Here is a 15,161-nt window from a genome sequence, read left to right as displayed (position 1 = left end):
ATATTAAATAGCAGAAGCAGTATTCCATAGGCAGAGATGTGTGATCCAAGCAATGAATTAGATCAAAGCTTTGCAGTCCTGGCACATCCAGTCATAAAGAGTGATGGGCAGTTAAACAACAGGAGGAGGGGTTTTCCATATCCACATCTTCAATGATGTCAGAGCCCAGCATGTCAGTTCAAAAAGACAAGGCTGAAGCATTTGAAACCATTTTCAGCCCAAAGTGTCAAGTGGATGATCCACTGGATAAAAGTAAATTACTGCGGATACTGGAATCTTTGACGAAGCTTTGACAAAGGGTCATTTGGACTCGAAACGTCAGCTCTTTTCTCTCCTTACAGATGCTGCCAGACCTGCTGAGATTTTCCAGCATTTTCTCTTTTGGTAAGTGGATGATCCATCTTGGTTCCTCCTGAGGTCCCCACAATCACAAAAACTTATCTTAGAATCATAGAATCCTACAGTGCAGGAAGAGGCCATTCGGCCCATCGAGTCTGCACCAACCACAATCCCACCCAGGCCCTATCCCCATATCCCTACATATTTACCCACTAATCCCTCTAACCTATGCAATCCAGGACACTAAGGGGCAATTTAGAATGGCCAATCAATCTAGCCCGCACATCTTTGGACTGTGGGAGGAAACCAGAGCACCCGGAGGAAACCCACGCAGACACAGGGAGAATGTGCAAACTCCACACAGACAGTGACCCGAGCCGGGATTCGAACCCAGGTTCCTGGAGCTGTGAAGCCGCAGTGCTAACCACTGTGCTACTGTGCCAAATCATTTCAATCTACAAGCTATCAAGAAATGGCACACACAAGTCTAGGTCATTAATATAGATCAAGAAAAGTGGAACTCCACTATTTACAGTCCTTCAGTCCAACTGTTTACTACCCCTGTCCCTTTCCTATCACTCAGCCAACCTAGCACACCATGCTGCCAGTCTTTCTTTCCATGAGCCTCAACTTTGCTGACAAAACTGTTTCGTGGCAGATCATCGTTTGCCTTTTGGAAGTCCATGTTCACCACATTAACCGCATTACCCTCAACTTTTTTTTGTTACTTCTTCATAAAACTCAATCAGGTTTATTTATTATCACAAATAGGCTTACATTAACACTGCAATGCCTCCAGTCCTCTTCCTTTCATGCATATTTCCTTCTTCTCCTGCAAGCACATAAATTAATGTTGTCCCTTGCCCATCATGGACACATACCACACCTACGTTAGTGGCAGTCTCGCTATCCATCATGGCGCCACATGGATGCCTACTGCATGTGACCATTCTGTAATGGCAGTACAGGGATCTACTCTGACCAACCGGCACCCTTCAGGGCCAACAGGCAGCTGATAGGCAATGCCATTGCCAGGCATTACCGTTGACTGGGTCTTTTCTCCAATTTCACATTCATCTTTTAAGGCTTAATGTTATGTTCCGTTCTTACCTTGCTGGAATGCATCAGGTCATTGATTCACTTCCTGCATTGCAGCAATGTATGTTAAACCGCTATCCCCCAACCCACCTCAGTGACTCACCTCCTCCATCATCTCCAGTCATGCCTTTTTTGTCTCCCTTGCCTGCTTCCCATCCCAAGGGAAAAGGACTTCCTTCTGTGGCCTTGCCGCTTGGAAGAGAGCCTCCAGGAAGGATCAGAGAACCTGAGTGCTAAACTTCCTCTGGTTGCTACCAGCTCTCAAATGCACCACCTCAATATCCCCGTTGCTCGCTTTCCAATTGGTTGTTGGCTGACTTTTGAATAGGGTGCCTGCCCGATGTGTTACGGTACTTTCCACCCCCACCCCCCCACCCCCCCCCCCACCCCCACCCCCCCCCCCCCCCCCCCCCCCCCACACACACACACCCACTACCCCCACTACCTGTGCCACTTAACTGGCTGGTTCCCATGCCTACTGGATGTTAATTCAATATTGCAGTTTCAATGCCATCCCCTTGCCCGTGAATCCATGCCACCCACTCTACATTCTGCCATCTAAACTTCGATGTTGCTGGTAAAATTCAGAGGTGGATCCTTTATGAATATTACTTGAAACCACCTTGCTCATCTTCCCTCAACCAGAAATGTTTCCAAGCAGTAGAGATAAAAGTCTTAAGACTGTAACTGTTTAAGAGAACTTTTGGGATAAGGTTCTCACATAAGGGATATGTGAATTCCCTGTGTCTGCGTGGGATTCCTCCAAGTTCTCCGGTTTCCTCCCACAGTCCAAAGATGTGCGGTGGATTGGCCATGCTAAATTGTCCCTTAGTGTCAGGGAATTAGCAGGGTAAATACATGTGATTACGGGGATAGGGCCTGGGTGGGATTGTTGTTGGTGCAGACTTGATGAACTGTATGGTCTCTTTCTGCACTGTGGGATTCTATGATTCTATGACTATATTTTTCAGATGGAGAATGGGATATGTAAAAACTTAGCTAAAAAAAAAGAAAACACTGACATTGACAGGACCAATTCTAATCCAAAATACTGTTACTTTCTGCAAAGGGTGGTCATGGAAAGCCTAAGAAGTCAGTAAATGTTAGTACTGTCAGAATTTCAACAGGAGGAGGCAGTCTGAAAATTGCAGGTTGCAATTTAAAATTTCAATTTGTAAAAAATACGTACAGGTTAGTGCTGCTGCCTCACAGCGCCAGGGACCCGGGTTCAATTCTGGCCTCGGGTCATTGGCTGTGTGGAGTTTGCACATTCTCCCTGTGTCTGCGTGGGTTTCCTCCGGGTGCTCCAGTTTCCTCCCACAGTCCAAGGATGTGTGGGTTAGGTGGATTGGCCATGCTAAATTTTCCCGTAGTGTCAGGGAGATTAGTAGGATAAATGCATGGGATTATGGGGATAGGGCCTGGGTGGGATTGTTGTTGGTGGTGCAGACCCGATGGGTTGTATGGCCTTTTTCTGCACTGCAGGGATTCTATAATTCTATGACTATATTTGCCATATGGAGAATCAGGGACAAGGCCCGAGTGGTGTACTATTCTAAATATAGACTTGCAAACAACTCATCTTTGCATAACACAACCCATATCATCATGACTTATTAATACCAACACCTGATAAATAAATGCACGTTTAAAATATTACAGTAATTATTTTCGTAATTAAAGTCTGTTGCTCCTAGACTATGTTTTCCCCAACACAGGAATGTTAATAATGTTGGAGCTAGATTACAAGCTGCTAACCATTGCTATTGTCTGCCGAGGTGGTTTCTATGTGGAGGTGGCATTGCGTGTCAATTGTTTTGCTGAACTTTTAAATTCTCGGTATTATCAGATCAAATATCGTCCGCATTCAAAACACCAACAACGGCCATATAATACAAACATGCAATAACAACAGAGTATGACATTTACCTACAGCAACTTGTTTCTCGCAGAAAAATCTTTTCTCCAGGGAAAGGACTGAAAGAAAAGTGAGTTGGGGGAGGCAAATGAATGAGTAAGATGTCCTCCCGCTGCATTAGAGAAAGCCTTGTGAATTGACGACTCTGAATCTTTTAAACAACCTGTAATCTATTGACTGGGAGTAGTGACTGCACAGATATTTATATAACACAAGGCCTATAGAACTGTTTTCTTGATTCATTTTGCCAGCGCCAATACCTTGCATCAAAAAATTAAACTAAATTAGGTGGATTAGCCATGGTAAATGCATGGGGTTACAGCAATAGCGTGGGTCTGGGTAAGATGATCTTTGGAGAGTCGGTGCAGACTCGATGGGCTGAATGGCCTCCTTCTCCACTGTAGGGATTCTTTGATTCTATGCATCACAGTCTGGTATGTGGTGATATAAACAGGGCCTAGTTTTAAGGCTGATAAAATTGGATATCCTAAATTAAAGAATTGGGCACATTGAAATCAAACACAGTCACACCGCAGGCAGGCCAATTATACAAATACACAAATGTGTCTGGGCCTGACCCATCAACCACCCATCAGAGGTCGTTACACTCTACTGATACTTAGCAGGAGATCATGGCACCTCATTGAAACGCATCGGCCTATTGTTAGAAGCCCAGATCAAGCCAGACTTTCTGTCACCAAGAGATCCTGTAGAAACCTTATCTGATAACAAGTTCAACAACATGGAGATGGACACTTGGGGGGCGGACCCAGGTGTCCTGTCAGGCAGACATCAAGAAACCCACTGGGTATTGGAAACCCCCCCCCCCCCCCCCCCACCCCCACCCCCGGGACCTCATTGGCCAGAAGCCAGAGAAGTTTCTGGAAAGGCAAGCAGGCTGGGGGATAAAGGGACACTCTTCGAGACACACAGGAGCGAAGACTCAACAGGGGAGACGGCCGTGACCATTCGGAAGACTGACCAGAGAAGGAAGGAAGGAAGAAGCGGCCGTCGAGACTCACCTTCGTGATGATGGACCAGAGGGACTCAGAGAATCAGACCTGCAGTTCAACCAAACCATCTTTACGGGTAGTATACTTGAATCTGCTGGGGTATCCTCTTGTTTTATGTGGGTAATTTAAGGGTTAATAGTGTTATTATTAATAAACTTGTTGAACCTTTACTTGTGTTTGTCCTTTGTCCATCTTGCAAATAAGGGCACCGGGGTAAAACCTTGGAGTAAGTTAAGTGGTTGAAAGTATCTGAGAATTAAGAGGTACAACAGGTATAACTGTGATTAACATCGCAGTCTGGACGTGAAGTAATGAAGTCTTAGAAGTAGCAAAGCATTTGCTAAAATCAATTAACCTTCCTGGAAATAAAGCTTCAGTCTGCCATTTTAAATATGTGTGCATTATTCAATCACACCAAAGGACATATTTAATAATTGTCTTGTATTTGTGCAGTGATGTTAAATAGTAAACACTTTATTTTTTAATTGTTAATTTTTCCAGAGTTTGTTAATTATCCTTTTCTTCCATCCGTTTGGATTCTTGACTCTGCTGCCAAAGGGGAGGTTGGCAAACTTTTCCTGCATTTCTGCCACAGTCTATTTAGCAAAGCACCACAGATAAATGTCACTGCCAAAGTTGATTATCCTGGTTTATTTTGCATAACCCCTTCTGGAACAAAGCATGAGGTCCAGCTGGCATTGCTCAAACTGCAGATTTAACCAAATACCTAACCAAAGATGCTGGCACCCACAGACTGCCACTTAGAGCTGGAATAACCAACACCATTAATCCCCACACTTCAGAAGGAGGCCACCCAGTCCATCGAGACTGCACTGACTCTCCGACAGGGCATCTCACCCAGGCCGACCCCTTGCCCTGTCTTGAAACCTAAGCAGCTCTGGATATTAACGGGCAATTTAGGATGGCCAATTCATCTAATCTTTGGAGTGTGGGAGGAAACCAGGCACCTGGAGGAAACCCACACAGTCACGGGGAGAACATGCAAACTCTACACAGACAGTTACCCAAGGCCAGAATCTAACCATGGCATTTTGAGGCAGTAGTGCCAACCACTGTGCCACCGTGCCGCTCTGTGCCACAGTCCCACAACGCTGTTTAAAAAAGGAAGTAGACAAAAGGCGGGTAACTACAGGCCGGTTAGCTTAACGTCTGTAGTTGGGAAAATGCTGGAATCCATCATTAAAGAAGAAATAGCGGGCCATCTGGATAAGAATGGTTCGATGGATTCATGAGAGGAAAGTCGTGTTTGACGAACTTGCTGGATTTTTATGAAGATGTGACCAGTGCGGTTGACGGAAGGGAACCGGTGGATGCGGTGTTTTTGGATTTCCAAAACGCGTTCGATAAGGTGCCTCACAAAAGGTTGCTGCAGAAGATTGGGGCACACGGAGTTGGGGGTAGAGTGTTAGCGTGGATTGGGGAAGCAGAGAGTTGGAATAAATGGGTGCTTTTCTGGTTGGCAGATGGTGACTAATGGCGTGCCGCAGAGATCGGTACTGGGGCCTCAACTGTTTACTATTTACATAGATGATCTGGAGGAGGGGACTGAGTGTAGGGTAACAAAGTTTGCTGACGACACGAAGATAAGTGGGAAAGTGAATTGCGTGGAGGAAGCGGAAGGTCTGCAGAGAGATTTGAATAGGCTGAGTGAGTGGGCGAGGATCTGGTAGATGGAGTATAACGTTGGCAAATGCGAGGTTATTCACTTTGGAAGAAATAATAGCAAATTGGATTATTATTTAAATGGAAAAAAATTACAACATGCTACTGTGCAAAGGGACCTGGGGATCCTTGTGCATGAGTCTCAAAAACTCAGTCTGCAAGTACAACAAGTGATCAAGAAGGCAAATGGGATGTTGGCATTTATCGCGAGGGGGATAGAATATAAAAGCAGAGAAGTCTTGCTGCATCTGTACAAGGCATTGGTGAGGCCGCAGCTGGAATACTGTGTCCAGTTTTGGTCCCCTTACTTGCGAAAGGAGATATTGGCCTTGGAGGGAGTGCAGAGAAGGTTCACCAGATTGATACCGGAGATGAGGGGTGTAGATTATGAGGAGAGATTGAGCAGATTAGGTTTGTACTCGTTGGAGTTTAGAAGGCTGAGGGGTGATCTTATAGAGGTATATAAGATAATGAAGGGGCTGGCTAGGGTAGAAGTGGAGAGATTCTTTCCACTTAGAAAGGAAACCAGAACTAGAGGGCACAGCCTCAAAATAAAGGGGGGTCAGTTTAGGACAGAGTTGAGGAGGAACTTCTTCTCTCAGAGGGTGGTGAATCTCTGGAATTCTCTGCCCACTGAAGTGGTGGAGACTACCTCGTTGAATATGTTTAAGTCACGGATAGATGGATTTCTGATCGGTAGGGGAATTAAGGGTTATGGGGAGCAGGCGGGTAAGTGGAACTGATTCACTTCAGATCAGCCATGATCTTATTGAATGGCGGAGCAGGTTCGAGGGGCTAGATGGCCTACTCCTGCTCCTATTTCTTATGTTCTTATGTTCTTAATGCCACCCTGCTGCACAGCTTTCGAGCACCCTAACATATAACTTTTCTACTGTGACCGATGTTTACATGCTACTGTTTAAAGCAAATCTGAAGTGAATTTACCATACTATCTGAAATGGATTCAGAGACATTCTCCTTCTGTCAGATGTAGCACTCTCGCCATTGAGTTACAAGGTTGTTGGTTCAAGACCCATTCTAGGCCTTGAGCACAAAAATGAAATTTGACACCAGTGCATTACTGGGGGAGTGCTGCTTTGTCAGAGGTGCCATCTTTCGGATGAGAATTTGAACCAAGGGTGCATCTGCCTGCTTAGGTGGAATAAATCGTACTATTTCGAAGAAGAGCAGAGGGATTATCCGTGGCGCTCCTGGCCAATATTTATTTTGCAATCAACATGACAAAAACAGTTGATCTCGCCGTTATCACACTTCTGTTTGTGGGAGCTTGCTGTGTACAAATTGGCTGCCGTGTTTCCTACATTAGAACAGTGACTGCACTTCAGAAGTACTTCATTGTCTGTAAAGCGCTTTGAGATGATGTGGTTGTGAAAAGTGCCAAATAAATGTAAGTCTTTCTTTTTGAAATCTTACAAACATTTGCTGACTTTTAACTGTAACTTCCCTACAGTTAATATTGTATTTCGAAAAGAAAAAATGATCATTGTGGGTTAATGTCGTTGAAGATAAATGACCTGAAAATTACCTCACCAAGGCTCCCTCAACAGCACCTTCCAAACCTGCAACCTCGACTACCTAAAAGAAAAAAGGGCAACGGATGCATGGGAACATGTCCACCTGCAAGGCCCTCTCCAAGCCACACACCTGACCTGGAATTATATATCACAGTTCATAGAATCATAGAATCCCTACATTGCAGAAGGAGACCATTCGGCCCATCGTGTCTGCACTGATCACAATCCCACCTGGATCCCTATTCCCGTAACCCCACACATTTATCGTGCTAATCCCCCTGATACTAGGGTCAATTTAGCATGGCCAATCAACCTAACCCGCACATCTTTGGACTGTGGGAGGAAACTGGTGCATCAAGAGGAAACCCACGCAGATACGGGGAAAATGTGCAAACTCCACACAAGGCTGGAATGTGAACCCAGGTCCCTGGCGCTGTGAGGCAGCTGTGCTAACCACTGTGCCTCCGTGCTGCCCCTTTTTAAAAAAAGATTTCACAGCAGAGTTCTCCCAGTGTTCTGAGAAATGTCTTGGATTATCCCTTCACCAACATCACTATCATGGAATAACAGGTCATTAACCACACAGCTCTTTCTGAGACATTGCTGTTCACAATTCAATTGATCTCTTTTCTTCACTGTCGCTGAGCCAAAGTCATGGAACTCCCTCCCGAACAGCACAGCACTACATCACAGGAACTGCAGCGGTTCAAAGAAGTGGCTCACCACCATCTTCTGAAGGGCAACTGGGATGGGCAACAGTAAGGTTGGCCTTGCCAATGACACTCAAATCCCAAGAGTGAATTTTTAAAAAGCTGGAAAACCCTGATTTGACAGGACTGACAACTTTAATTCAAACACTAAAAGCATCTCTCAACAAAATCTAGCATGACTTTTCAAGCAGTGCCAACAAGCATCACAACCTGCTTCCTTGACTCCCACATCAACAATCTTGTAAACTATTGCAAGGGCAAATTCATCCTGGTGTGCAAAAGAAGATTGTTTCTTTTTTTTCTCACAGTTGTTGCAAAAATTATTGGCAGAATGTTCAGCTCGAAATATGCAGGCCAGGGTTTTCCAACCCCTGCCACCAACGGATTATTATGGTCTTGCCAAACTGAATGGAGATTTACATTTAAATGGGTTCATTTATATGAACCCCCATCTGCTGGGGGCTGTAAAATCCCGGTCACAGTTCTACACTGTTGCAAGCTGATACAATAATGGAAAAGCCTACCATGCACTATAGTCAATATAAACCTTTGCCATTGACTTTAAATTTGGGTGCCTTGTAGCTATCATGAAATATCAAACTTCACAACAGGTTGGATATTGGGGCAGCACGGTAGCACAGTGGTTAGCACTGCTGCTTCACAGCTCCAGGGTCCCGGGTTCGATTCCCGGCTCGGGTCACTGTCTGTGTGGAGTTTGCACATTCTCCTCGTGTTTGCGTGGGTTTCCTCCGGGTGCTCCGGTTTCCTCCCACAGTCCAAAGATGTGCGGGTTAGGTTGATTGGCCAGGTTAAAATTGCCCCTGAGATGCGTAGGTTAGAGGGATTAGCGGGTAAATATGTGGGGGTAGGGCCTGGGTGGGATTGTGGTCGGTGCAGACTCGATGGGCCGAATGGCCTCCTTCTGCACTGTAGGGTTTCTATGATTCTATGATTCTATGATTCTATGAAACAGAGGATTCTTGATGGTGCTGGTCATATGTAAATAATATATCTCTTTCCTAGCCTGATATGCAGTGTGCCTCAGGGATCGGTGCTGGGTCCACTGTTATTTGCCATTTATATTAATGATTTGGATGAGAATATAGGAGGCATGGTTAGTAAGTTTGCAGATGACACCAAGATTGGTGGCATAGTGAACAGTGAAGAAGGTTATCTTGGATTGCAACGGGATCTTGGTCAATTGGGCCAGTGGGCTGGTGAATGGCAGATGGAGTTTAATTTAGATAAATGTGAGGTGATGCATTTTGGTAGATTGAACCAGTTAATGGTAGGGTGTTGGAGAGCGTTACAGAACAAAGAGATCTAGGGGTACAGGTTCATAGCTCCTTGGAAGTGGAGTCACAGGTGGACAGAGTGGTGAAGAAGGCATTCAGCATGTTTGGTTTCATTGGTCAGAACATTGAATACACGAGTTGGGATGTCTTGTTGAAGTTGTACAAGACATTGGTAAGGCCACACTTGGAATACTGTGTGCAGTTCTGGTCACCCTATTATAGAAAGGATATTATTAAACTAGAAAGAGTGCAGAAAAGATTTACTCGGATGCTACCGGGACTTGATGGTTTGAGTTATAAGGAGAGGCTTGATAGACTGGGGCTTTTTCCCTGGAGCGTAGAAGGCTGAGGGGTGATCTTATAGTGGTCTATAAAATAATGAGGGGCATAGATCACCTAGAAAATCTATATCCTTTCCCAAAGGTAGGGGAGTCTAAAACTAGAGAGGTTTAAGGTGAGAGGAGAGGGATACAAAAGTGTCCAGATGGGCAATTGTTTCACACAGAGGGGATGGTGAGTATCTGGAACAAGCTGCCAGAGGTAGTAGTAGAAGCGGGTACAATTTTGTCTTTTAAAAAGCATTTAGACAGTTATATGGGTAAAATGGGTATAGAGGGACATGGGCCAAATGTGGGCAATAGGGACTAGCTTAGGTGTTTTTAAAAAAAAGGGGCGGCATGGACAAGTTGGGCCGTAGGGCCTGTTTCCATGCTGAAAACCTCTATGACTCTAGGATATAATTGCTTTACACAAATCCTTTGAGCAAAGAAATTTCTTCTCATCTCTTCCTCAAAGGCTTAGGGATGGACAACAAAAGCTGGTTTAGCCACCAACTTCCACATCTGCTGAAAGAATGAATGAAAGAACCCACTGCCACTCAGTCCCAATTACCTGGCATCATTCCTGGATTGGAATGATGTCAGTTGCTTGACGTCAGTTATAGGAAAACAGATGGAATGGGTTTCAGAGGATGTGATCCAGAATCATTTGGCAGATGATTTGGGAGACATGGCTTCAAGAAACTTAGGTCTTGCCTCACCAGCCTTATTGAATTATTTGATGAGGCTAATATAGTGGGTGATGGCAATCTATTGATATTATATATCTTATTTTCAAAACGTATGCAATGAAGTTTTACATAGAAAGCCATTAGAAGAGATAAGATCTTAATGGGATTAGATGATAGATAATTGTTTGAAATTTCAGAGACAGAGTTTTACCATAAATAACCTGAATCAAGTCTGTTCATGACTGAGCTTCTCAAATTTCTCAGTTAATCATCTTAAATCTTTATTATTGGATGAAGGCATTAATGGAACTTTTCATAAATTTGTGGACAACATGAAAATAAGCTCAAGAGTTAATAAATCAGTCCAAATCAATAAATTGCAAAATAACTTTGGGTATTTCCTACGATGGAGGGATTAAGTAGCCTAGGCCTATGTTCCCTGAAATCTAGAAGACTGAGAGGCGATCTAATTGAAACAACTAAATGACTTAAGAAGTTTGACAAGATAAATGCTGAGAAAATGTTTCCCCTGGCTGGTGAATCTACGGCACATGATTACAGTCTCAGAATAAGAGTTCAGTCATCTAGGAATGAGAAATTTCTTTACTCAAAAGGTTGTGAATCTTTGGAATTCCCTATCCCGGGGAGTTGTAGCTACTCAGTCATTGGGCATATCCATGACAGAGGTCGCTAGCATGCTGGGATACTGTTAAGAGCTCTCTTCCTAAAAGCACTGTGGGTACATGCACCACCATGGACTGCAGCGGCTCAAGAAGGCAGCTCATCATCACCTCCTCAAGGGCAATTAGGGATGGACAATAAAGGCTGACCTAGCCAGCGACACCCACATCCTGTGAACGAATTAAAACATTTGTAGGGTAAATAAGGGGAGCCAGTAGATGTAGTATATTCTGCATTCCATTTGATAAGGTTTGATTAATATGAGGATAATTTGATTAATATGGAAGATAAGGTTCATGGGGGTAATATCATAGCATAGATGGAGAATTGATAAAGCAACAGGAAGCACAGAGGAAGGATAAACAGGACATTTTCAAGTTGGCAGGCTGGGCCAAATGAAGTGTTGCAAGAATTAGTCATATACAATCCAAATTAATGACCTCGAACAAGAGATTGAGAATAATGCACCCAAATTTGCTGACAATGGGTGGGACTTTACACCCTTGCTCGTCTCGAAACCATAAAATCTGGCACCAAGGTCAATGGACCTTCCCATGGTCCGCCCCTCACCCGATCTGATTCCCGTGGTAGGCGGGCTGGTAAAATTCCAACTAATATCCAGCTAGGTCAAAATATAAGGTATGAGAACAAAAAGAGATTCAAAGAGATTTAGACAAGTTAACTGAGTGGGCCATAAGATTGGGTATAATGTAGGAAAGTGTGAGGTTATTCATTTCTAAATGTTGGTACTTAGAGGGACTTGGGTGTACTTATACAAGGAGCATAGAAACATAGCGGCACGGTGGCATAGTGGTTAGCATTATTGCCTTACAGCGCCAAGGACCCAGGTTCAAATCCGTTCTCGGATCACTGTTTGTGCGGAGTCTGCACATTCTCCCCGTGTCTGCATGGGTTTCCTCCGGGTGCTGCAGTTTCCTCCCACAGTCCAAAGATGAGCAGGTTAAGCTGATTGGTCATGATAAATTTCCCCTTAGTGTCAGGGGGACTAACAGGTTAGATACATGGGGTTACGGGGATAGGGCCTGTGTTGTCGGTGCAGGCTTGATGGGCCAAATGGCCTCCTTCTGCACTGTAGGGACTCTATGAAGGGCAATTAGGGTTGGGCAGTAAAGGCTGGTTTAGTCAGTGATGCCCACATTCTGTGAAAGAATAAAAAATTTGTAGGGCAAATAAGGGGAGCCAGTAGATGCAGTATATTTAAGGTTTGATTTATATAAGGGTTGATAATTTGATTAATATGGAAGATAAAGCTCGTGGAGTTGGGGTAATATGGATGGAGGATTGATAAAGGGACAGGAAGCAACAGAGGAAGGAGAAGCAGGGCATTTTCAAGTTGGCAGTCTGTGCCAAGTGAAGAGTAGGACCCAGCAGTCCAGATGGTGTACATACACCCACAAATTCCAGGATTTTGACCCAGTGATTTCAACCTTGCATTTATAAAGCACCTTTCATGATTACAGTACATCACAAAGCACTTGACAGCCAATGAAATACTTTTGAAATGTAGTCACTGTAGCAACATAGGAAATCTGGCAGTCAATTTGTGCATCTCCCAGGGAATGGGGAGGGGGCAGGACAATTAAGTTGAAGCAGAGAATCAGCCATGATCACATTAAATGGCAGAGGAGGGTTGAGGGATCTTTCTCCTGCTCCGAGTTCTTATGTTCTGAGCCCCTGTCTGCCCTCTGAGGTGGATGTAAAGGTTGCCATGGCATTATTTTGAAGAAAAAACAGAGGAGATATCCCCAGTGTCCCAGTTAACATTAATCCTCTATTGGCATCTCTGAAAACAAATTATCTAGTCATTATCACATTGTTATTTGTGGAAGCTTGCCATGCAGAAATCGACTGCCAGGTTTTTTAAATTTGAGAAATATTTCATTGGTTGTCAAGTGCTTTGTGATATGCTGTGTAGATTAGTTTAGCTCAATTGGCTGGACAGCTGGTTAGTAATGCAGACCAATACCAACAGCGTGGGTTCAATTCCCACACTCATTGAGGTTATTCATGAAGGCCCTTCCTTTCTAGAGGTGTGAAGAGCAACCTATAGTCATCTGGGACTATGGAAACTTTACTTTTACAGTGATCATGAAATATGCTATATAAATGCAATGTCACAATCACTGGGTCAAAATCCTGGAACTATCCTCAACTCCCAAAGTGCACTTGTGAGTTTATGTACACCACCTGGAGTGCAGCAGTTCAAGAAGACAGTTCACCACCACCTTCTCAAGGGCAAATAGCAATGGGCAACAAATATTGGGTTTGCCAAGGATGTTCACATCCCATGAATTACTAAAACAAGTCTTTATTTTCTGACTGATTTAGCCCATGAATGAAGCACGATGAATGAAAAAAAGAAACTTAGTTATAGTTGAAAGCTTATTAAAGGTGTTCAAACATGATGAGGCTATAGGGAAGATAAATAGAATTTGACCACCAATGTATTGCTTGGACAACTGAGTATGAAACAAAGATAAACTATGAAAGGTTTTGGTATGTCTGGAGTATTGGAACCACTTTTGGTTCCCTTCCATGGCAAAATATACCGAGGTTATGGAGAAAGTGTAGATGAGGGCAATGGTGATCACAATTATACTTAACCAAAGGGCCCATTATTATCAGCGTAGGATTTATGAGTTAGGACTATTCATGGAAACACTTGGAGGGATATTATCGATACCTTGAAAATGGTGGTCAATGCATTCAATGTAGTTGGTTAGCATATTTGAGATGAAGAAGAATATTAAGACTAGGAAGCATGCATAAAATAACAGGTTGTATGGCAGGAACTCTTTTTTTAGAATTTCTATAGTCTCTCTAGAACAAACAACCTTATGGATTTACTGCAATTCTTTAAAAGGAAACTTGACATGTTCCTGAGGGAGGAGGACTTTTCCAGTTAGAGACAATAATTGCTGGTTAGCTGGGATGATGAGGTGCCTAGGCTCCTGCAGCCTCCTGGAGCCTTGTTTGATTGCCTCAGGGAGGCGGGAAGTGATTTGCTGGAGGTTTTTGTCCCTGAAGACACCAAAATGATTATACATGTGAATGATTCTTCCTCTGATATTTTGTATAATTAGAGAGAGAGTAAATGGTATATGTGGTTTTGCCATGTCTGCACTGGGGCGGGCTTGATGGGTCTGATGGTCTTTACTCACCATTCATTTTGTATTTCTATTGTTTGCATTCCTTTAAACTCCTAAGTACATTCCGACTAGCATTCAATATTATTTGCAATTAATTATAAAAAATTAAGGATCAAATCTTCCAGTTCCCCAACTTGACTTTAAACTTCAAGGTGTTGCATAAAGGTGGCACACTGGCACAGTGGTTAGCACTGCTGCCTCACAGCGCCAGGGACCTGTGTTCAATTCCGGCCTCAGGTCACTGTCTGTGTGGAGTTTGCATGTTCTCCCCGCGTTTGAGTGGGTTTTCTCCGGGTGCTCGGGTTTCCTCCCTCACTCCAAAGATGTGCGGGTTAGGTGGATTGGCCATGCTAAATTGCCCCTTAGTGTCAGGGGTATTAGCAGGGTAAATGCGTGGGGTTACAGGGATAGGGCCTGGGTGGAATTGTGGTCGGTGCAGGCATGATGGGCTGAATGGCCTCCTTCTGCACTGTAGGGATTCTATGTTTTTAAGTATATCAGCAACTCTCTCTGTTGGAGGTTTGCTCTATAAGTCAGTGCAATACTGTTCTTTTAATTCAAATCCACGGGCAGATGGAATCACATGTCCCATAAGTCAATAGGTCCTGTTATCCTACCACCCCAGGACTCACAAAATTGCATTAAACCCTCTCAAAATCTGCAAAAGAAAGACGTATAATTAAATAAATCAATTGTAGTGTTACAATATT

The sequence above is a fragment of the Mustelus asterias genome, chromosome 3 (assembly GCF_964213995.1).
Source record: "Mustelus asterias chromosome 3, sMusAst1.hap1.1, whole genome shotgun sequence".
Lineage (NCBI taxonomy): Eukaryota > Metazoa > Chordata > Chondrichthyes > Carcharhiniformes > Triakidae > Mustelus > Mustelus asterias.
Note: the sequence above shows the minus strand (reverse complement) of the source record.